A 9565-nucleotide genomic window follows, 5' to 3' on the forward strand; every position below is an offset into this window, starting at 1 on the left:
TTTTGATCACTTAATTAATTCTAAATTAATTCTTGATCAAACTAATTAAATAATATTATTAATATATTAGAACTTATAATATATTAATAAACCATATGTGTTATTTCTCTCATTTTGTTTATCCAATTACATGGTGCCATGCAACCCAAATGGACCATGTCGGGTCGGGTCAAGTACATACCAGAAATAGTTATGGACTTAGACACCTTATCCAACAGTAAGCGGTATTGAAATGCAGCCACGTGCCCAACTCCTCATGGAACTTCTTCCAGAACCTGGAAGTGAAATGTACATCTCGATCTGACACAATTGAGATCGGTAATCCATGTCGTGATACCACCTCCCTCACATACAACTCTTCCAGCCTCTCTGCAGAAGAGCTCTCACTGATAGAAAGGAAGTGAGGGTTCTTCGTCAGTCAGTCGACGATCACCCAAATTGCATCGACACCCCGCACGGTCCTTGGCAATTTGGTGATAAAGTCCATAGAAATCTGATCCCACTTTCACAGGGGAACCTCAAGTGGCTACAACTTGCCATGCGGACGCTGGTGCTCGGCCTTGATCCTGCGACAGGTCAAGCACCTCTCAATGAACCACACAACATCCCTCTTCATACAGGGCCACCAATATTTTATCTTCAAGTCCAAATACATCTTAGTGGCCCCGGGATGGATCGAGAACCTCGACCTGTGCGCCTCCTCCATCAGAATGGTACATGCCCCGCCCAAAAACGACACCCAAATCTGACCCTGAAAGGTCATAAGCCCTCGGATATTGGTAACGAACTCAGATACCTGCCCGATCACCCGCTCTCTCTTGCAGTTCTCCGGTCTTACTGCCTCTGCCTGCGCCTCCCGAATGGTGTCCAACACCGGAGTCATCACTGTCAACCTCATACAAACGTCTTGTATAAGGGCATTCTCCGCCCTACGACTCAGGGCATCGGCTACAACGTTATCCTTGCCCGGGTGGTAAATGATCTCACAATCATAATCCTTTACCACATCCAACCATCTCCTCTGGCGCATATTCAGGTTGGGTTGATCCATCAAATACTTCAAGCTCTTGTGGTCTGTGTATATGGTACACTGAACCCCATACAAATAGTGACACCAGATCTTGAGGGCGAACACCACTGCCCCCAACTCCAGATCGTGGGTGGGATACCTCGTCTCTTGAGGCTTCAGCATCTCTAGTGGCGCAAGGTGATAAGGTGCCTTGGAAATAGGCGCCGCTCCTAGAATTAAATCGATACGAAACTCCACCTGCCTCTCGGGAAGCACACCCGGCAACTCCTTGGGAAAAACGTCCGGGAACTCTCCCACTATTGGTACATCATCAACCGAACTCGGCCTCTCCGCAGCCACTCGTGTATCCATCACATAGGTCACAAACCCAATACAGCCCTACTGTAGACTCTGCCTCGCTCTAGCAGCCGAATAAGACGCTGACCCAGAATGGGTACCCTCACCGTACACCATAAGTACTCCCCCACTAGGGTCTCGTATGGTCACCAGTTGTCGCTCGCAGTCGATAACCGCTCCATATCTGCTCAACCAGTCCATGCCTATGATGACACAAACATCCCCCATCGCAATCGGGACCATATATGTTGGAAACTCAACACCAAAGATCTCGATTACACACCCTCAAATCACATCAGTCACATACACCACTTGCTCATCAGCTATGGAAACTCATAGAGGTTGACTCAACGCCTCTCAACGGATACTGATGTGCTGAATAAAGGCTAACAACACAAAAGATCGACTCGCACCCGAGTCAAATAACACCAAAGCAGGTACATAACTCACAAGAAAAGTACCTACGCATATCATAATATAAGCACAATACCTCAAACTCAAAATAAATAGATGAAAGAATACATACCAGCCACAACACGGGCGCTGCGCGGACCTCCTCTGCTGTCAAATGGAAGGCTCTCACGCGAGCCTTTGGTGCCTCGACCTTCACTGGCCGGGTCTCGATAGCTCTGGCAATGATCCCTGCAGCAGTTGTGGGCACTCGGCCTTCCGATGGCCAGTTTGGTTGTAATGAAAGCAAACCGAGAATCCCTTGGGGCAATCCCTCGTAAAATACCCCTCCTTCCCATACTTGTAACATACCCCAGCTCTGCACACCCCCTCATGGCTCTTGCCGCACTTCCCACAAGTGTGGCCCTTCAGACCCCAGATCTCGTATCAGTGGGCTTTTCCCGCTTGGTTGCCGGCTGAGCCTGCGTCGGTTGCCTGTCCCTCCTCTGAGACTCGGCCTCCTCCCTGACCTGAGTCTCCAACTCAATCTGCCCCCACCCTCCTAAAAACTTGGTGTTGGTATTGAACAAAGTTCCTTGTAGACCCTTATAACACACTCACGAGTCAATTTAGAGCCTTTTCCATCAACACAAGCACGATTTATGGCTTTCGCCATGGATCCTAAGCTTTCCAAACTAGGAGTTGTCCCTCCAGCTTTGGAAGCCTTAACCAAACTGATACCCACCACTGGTAAAGGAATTACGTATGCTACTAACTCCAAGTGGAATGATTTTCTTTACATGGCTCAGCTCAGATATCCTGAGCTTACTAAAGATCAGATTACATGCGTCGTTACTGGTATGCGACTAAGAACCGCTCATTCTCAGCATGACCACAACATCATTCCAAAGGAAGTTGATTTTGATGCCTACCTTTCTCATGCTCCAAATAAGCTTGACATTTCTGATGATGTTCGTAATCCATTAGATGATCCATCGTCCAATGTTGCAGTCAAGATTTCCAGTGCAGCTGTGCCCGATCCAAAGAAAATTTTGGATGAGCCTCCTTAGGAAGTTGTTCCTGGTAAAGAACCGAGTGGAGATGTTCCCGTTCAAACTTTTTCATATGAGCCTCCTCGGACCAATGAAGAAGCTAAAGGAGATGTTCCTGACTCCACTCTCATTTTGGATGACCTCCTCCTCATGATGATGAAGATTTTCAAATTATGTTTAATGATGAAAACAATGATATCACAAATGTACTTCCTTCCAGTTCTCAGTTTAGTTCCTCCAACCTTCCTCCTCCAAACCACAAGCTAAATTTGAATTCCAATCGTCTTCCAATGACATGTAACTTGGTGGTGGTGGAGAAGAAAATCAAGAAAAGAACCTCCATCTGGTGGTGTAATTAGTGGTAACCCTGATGATGGTGGGGATGAAAGTGATGAAGAGATAAGCAAAGCAAGTGAAGGATCCAGTTCGGATATAGGATCATCGAACGAAAATACAGCAAATTCGTTTACTCTGTTGGAAATGTGTGACAACAATGAGAAGTTTGAAGCTAAAGTCGATAATGTCAATGATCAGGATGAAGCTATTAACTCAAAACTAGAATTGGTTTTTAAATCCATTTCCGATGTCAACACTAACACCCATTCCATTCAAGACCGAGAACAATAGTAAGATCAGTTGATCTCTCTCTAACTCAAGCATTCTATGGAAGAATCAGAGTAATGTTATGCCAACCTAATCAAGCACTATGAAGAAACAGTTTAGAAGATGCTTATCATTCATGATGAGCTTGTGAAGTCGACCAACAAACTCATTCACCAAATGCATGTCCGAAATGAGAAGCAGATTCAGAGATTTGAATGAGAAATCCATTCCAAGGATGGCATGAACCTTATAATGTAGAAACTTCTCATCAAACTAATTTGTTCTACCTAACACTTTGTGGGCATTCCAAACTACAAATTTGATGAAGTTCTTGCTATCTTTGAAGAAACCTTATATACATTGAAAGCTCAAGCTCCCACAGTTGATGCCTATAACAACCTCTTGAAGTTACTCATTCTCAGTTTTCAAAAGGTATTTGAGAAGATTGGTGAAGTCAAGGAGACATTGACGCTTGCACTGAAAGTCGAGCCTTCTAATGCAAAAGGGGGAGAAGTTGTTGTGCCGACTTGAAACAAAGCTAGGATTTCCAACTTCGAGATAAAACTAGTGACGAAAAGAAGATGAAGAAAGGTATGTAGATGACTCATTCATACAGAAAAAAGTCATTTCCGGTGAAATGGAAGTGCAATGGTCTTCTCGGCCATCAAATCTGATTGACTCCTTCAAACATAGCATGGAGATGGAAAAGGTCAAAACAAAGTTAATAGTTGATGCTTTCCGAGCAACCCAACCTATTCCTCCTCCAATGTATACTCCTAAGATGATTACAATTAATGAAGGGTCCCCTATCGAGAAGGACGATAGTCTCCCTGCCCCTGAATTGGTCTTACCGATTTCGGAAGTGATTGTGGCTCTAACAGCTCGGCATGTTATACAAGTAACCTTGGAGCTCCAATCAAAGATAAAGGAAATGGAATTACATTTTCTCATATCAGCCTAATGAAGTCATTGAAAAAGTATGATGGTTGGTCGTAATATCAAATCAATGAAACAATAGAGCAAAGTCTTAGGATTCAAGCTTTGAAGCATCCTCTGAATCCTCTATCTAGAATCTCCCCATATCTCCTTGCAGGAAGATTGTATGATCATCACATGGTTCCATTTATGAGTTATGCTCTTCCAACTTCTATTTTCGATCAACTTGATCTACTAATTTCTCCACATGGAAAATACTATGTGAAGTTCACTCCACCGCATCCATTCGACAAACAATAAATTATTTTTCACACTGAAAGAGAGTGTCTATGCACCTTCTACTCCATTAATGATCTTCCTGAGTAAGGAAAAAGCACTTGGTTCATTTTAATGTGCTTCATAATTTCATCTCGAAATCTGCCGAATCTCAAGCATCTGAAGAAGCAAAGCAAGAACTGATCAAGCAAATCACGTGGTGGATTGAAGTTAGAAGTTGGTTGCAAAATGCATATTTATTCTCCTTTGTAGAGAAGATGTAAAAACTTGTTTATTGTTAAGGTCACATAGGGAGGATTGTTAGAACATGACAAGTTATCCTTAGACAATTTGAGGCAATCTGGATTCCGAGATGTCTGCAGGTCCAAAGTTTGAAGTTACCGATCGAGTGAAGATTTCTGAGATAGGAAGTGATTGGATGATCCGAAGACTAGTATTGTTTTGTTTGTTAGTACTTTGTCTTAATTTATGTAAAGACTATATGAGACAAGGTCAACAACAACGTTATGTCAGGTGGTTGATTTATAATTAACTTTATGGCAGTCTCGTTCTGTGATTGGCCCTAACTTAGTATAAATAGAACCACCACCGCATGTAATTCCTTAACCTTTTCACACTCATTGAAATATCAATCAATAATCATTTAGTCGATCATATCATATCATTCTCTTTGTTCTTAAGTTCCTGTTATTGTTCATATTCTATTTTATTATGAAGTTACTAGAATACTTTGTTGCTTTATCTTCACGGCTTGACTGATTTTATCCATACTTGACTAGAAACATTATTTGTCTCCATCATTGTGTTGATCTCAAGGTTTGAGTGATTAAACATTGTCCTTAGATATCTTCGTATATCGCATTTCTCAAAATATATGCGGTTGTAAATTCGTTTATGTTCATTTATTCTATAAATAAACGAACTTGAAAAATATTATTTTTTTGTTTAATAAAACGAACGAACATGAACATTTGTTTTAATCCATTATTTACATGTGTGGTCGACTGGTCGTTTATGTTTGTTCATTTATATTTCTTTAGTTTACATTCCTTTATATTTGTTTGTTCATGTTCGTTCATTCGTTTTCTTTACAGGCCTCTATATATATATATATATATATATATATATATATATATATATATATATATGATTCAATAAAAATCGCATGAACTTGGAAAACCATAAAAAACCAATAGAAATACATAAAGAATACTTTGAGATATCTAATTTTTTTTCGCTTTATAAAAACATTAAAATCACGTGCATGTGTGTGTCTGTTATATATATATATATATATATATATATATATATATATATATATATATATATATATATATATATATATATGTGTGTGTGTGTGTTAATTCACTGAAAAAAAATTAAATGTAAACTTAAAAAAGAAAATATTTTCTTTCAGCGAATATATATATATATATATATATATATATATATATATATATATATATATATATATATATATATATATGCGGTTTTATTGTTTTTAAAGTCGACAATACAATTGGATATCTCAAAATATTTTTTTTATGTATTTCTATTGTAGAACAATTGCTAGGGTTCATGTGCTTTCTATTGAATCCACATTATATATATATATATATATATATATATATATATATATATATATATATATATATATATATATATATATATATATATATATATATATTTCAAAAAGTAAAATAGAACAATAGAGTGAAAGACTTTCACATGAAATAGTGGTCAGCAGCTTGAAGTCCTTTTTTATTAGAAGTTATGTTTATATCTTAAGTTTAGTCATGTTCAGTTCACACATATTTGGGATGCTTCCAAAATGCTTTAACCATTTTAGTAAGTTAAGCTACAAAGCTACACAAAATATAAACATTTCTCGTAGTGCATGTTCGTCTCCTATAAAGAGTTATGCTTTATTCCTACTTTCTCCCTCACTTAAGGTAAAACGTTGACAAAAAAACCTATCTACTGAGAATAATATTATAATTTATTTTATTTTTCTTTACCTTATTTTTGTGTACTCATTATATATATATATATATATATATATATATATATATATATATATATATATATATATATATATATATATATATAGGGACCGTGATAATCTCCGTCCTCAAGAGTTGATTCATAACCTAAGTTTGATAACAACTCATTTTACGTTCAACAAAATCAATTTCCCAACTCTAAGAGTATTAGGTGTGGGCAATAAGGTGCAACACCAAGTTGTGTCACCTCATATGCCACATAAACAAGTGGTCTCATAACACCAAGTGGGGAAATGGCAACAAGATACAACACCAACTTTTTGAAAATAAATATGTTTTATTTTTTATTTTATTTTTTTCGAAATTGTTTTTTTTCTTTTTCGTTTTTTTTTTACTTTTTTTTTCTTTTTCGTTTTTTTTTCCGTTTTGTATTTTTTTTAATCACTAACATGAATATATTTTTTATAAAACATAAAATTTTGAAAACAAAAAAAATGCATAATATTTAAAAGGGTTAATATTATAAAAGCCCTAAATTTTTAACGCGTAATTATTAAAAAAACCCTGATATTTTTTTTACTATTGCTGTGGCCACAACTTTCTCGCAAAATTATCACTTTAGCCCACTTAACGAGTTTTATGGTTAAGTTCGTTAACTTTTTTGCAAAATCAGTCTTAAAAAATTCAAATTTAGTACCTAAGGTTTGAAAAAAATTACACCACATGGTTTTTTAACTTTATTTTTCGTTTTTTGTATATTTTATTTATTTTCGGTTTTTTTTATAAATATATGTACATTTTTTATTTTCTTTATATATATATATATATATATATATATATATATATATATATATATATATATATTACTTATTTTCATTTTTTAACTTTATTTTTCAACAATTTTTTTTAAAACCTTTTTACCTTTTGTTTTCTATTTTGTAGTGTATATATAGAGTATATTAGAGTTTTTTTAAGTTTTTTCATATTTCTTTTCGTATTATATTTTATTTTTTTCATCTTTTTACTTTTTAATTTTTTTTCTTATTTGTTTTCCAATTATTTGTTTATTTGTTTTTTTGTATTTTTATTTTTTTATTGACATTTTTCAAAAAATATAAAATGTATTAATATATTAGAGTATATTACAATTTTGAAAATTTATAGCTTTTGTAATTGTTTTTTATTTTTATTCAAGTAAATAAAGTAGTTATGTTTATATTTGTAATTTCGGTCCAACTTATTTTCTTTTTTTTCTTTTTTTTTCTTTAGTGATATTATATTTATGTTACGAAAAAATGAAAATTAAAAAAAATAGTTTGTTTACTAAGAATTAGTATTTCAATGTGTTATAAAACTTGCAAATTAAATCATATTTCTATATGTGATATCAATAGATTAAATTCAAGATAATATTTTTCAATTTAATAATAGACTAAAAAAACAAAAATAATAATAATAATAGTCGATATTTATAAAAAAAAAAACTTTTTATAGTAATTTATATTAAATTCAAGTTCGTTTACTTGATTCAAAGTATATAAAAACATTAGAAAAACCATAAATAACTAAAATAGGAAAAAAAAAATAGAAAACAAAAATTGTAATATGAAAACACCTTAGAAAAAATATTAGAAAAACCATAAATAACAAAAAATAGAAAAATAAAATAAAATAAAAAGTTGAAAAAAAATATAATATAATACGAAACTAAATATGAAAAAACCTAAAAAAACTCTAATATACTCTATATATACACTAAAAAATAGAAAACAAAAGGTAAAAAGGTTTAAAAAAATTGTTGAAAAACAAAGTTAAAAAATGAAAATAATTAAAGTATATATATATATATATATATATATATATATATATATATATATATATATATATATATATATATAAAAAGAAAATAAAAAATGTACATATATTTATAAAAAAAACCGAAAATAAATAAAGTATACAAAAAACTAAAAATATAGTTAAAAACCATGTGGTGTAATTTTTTTCAAACCTCAGGGACTAAATTTAAACTTTTTAGGACTAATTTTGCAAAAAAGTTAACCAACTTAACCATGAAACTCGTTAAGTGGACTAGAGTGATAATTCTGCGAGAAAGTTGTGGCCACAGCAATAATAAAAAAAATATCAGGGCTTTTTCCAATTAAGTGTTAAAAATTTAGGGCTTTTATAATATTAAAATTACTATTACAATTAAAAAAACATAATTTTAAACCTAATATTATAACTAAAATATCATTCAAATTACTATTAAAACAACATAACAATCCTAATTAACCCAAATATTTCTTTCTAATTTGTTCATTCATCGCTTGTAGCACCGCTAGATCAGCAGACGCCAAACCCTCCTTGCTCGTCCGAACAATTGACAACTGATGTGTCATTAGTTCCCTCTCTTTTTGCTTCTGCTTCTCCCGTGCCTGCCTTTCCAGGAACTCCAAATGACGACGTTTCAGCTCATTTTTTTCTTTTATTAATAAATTGCGCTCGTCGAATTTCGCTCTCATTTCCGCCGCCTCTTTTGCTTTCGTATCCACCTCCTCCGCATGTCTTGTAGTGCGCCTCGCTTTGTTGCATTCGGGCGGTCGTCGTGGTGGGGATATCTCTTAGATATCACCCGGGATCTCATCATCGTCAGCGTTTACATCGATGTTAGTCCGTACGTCTGACACGTCGACCGAGCTAGAATTTCGGGACCTTTTGGATTGAACCTCCGACGATGTAGGTGTTTTATTCCACTTTGGATCTGCTCGCAACAATTCCCATGATTTTTCAAAGTCAACAACATAAACAATTTCAACCCGATATTGTTCCTTATCAGATTTGAACAAATCGAAGTCGTTGGTTCCGCTTTGTTGTTGCGCCTCAAGCCGGTTGTAAATACCGTTGAATTTGTTGCACTGCTTAGTTATCATACCCTATTT

This window comes from Lactuca serriola, chromosome 2 (genome assembly GCF_051521515.1).
Source record: "Lactuca serriola cultivar US96UC23 chromosome 2, Lser_US96UC23_V15, whole genome shotgun sequence".
Taxonomy (NCBI): Eukaryota; Viridiplantae; Streptophyta; class Magnoliopsida; order Asterales; family Asteraceae; genus Lactuca; species Lactuca serriola.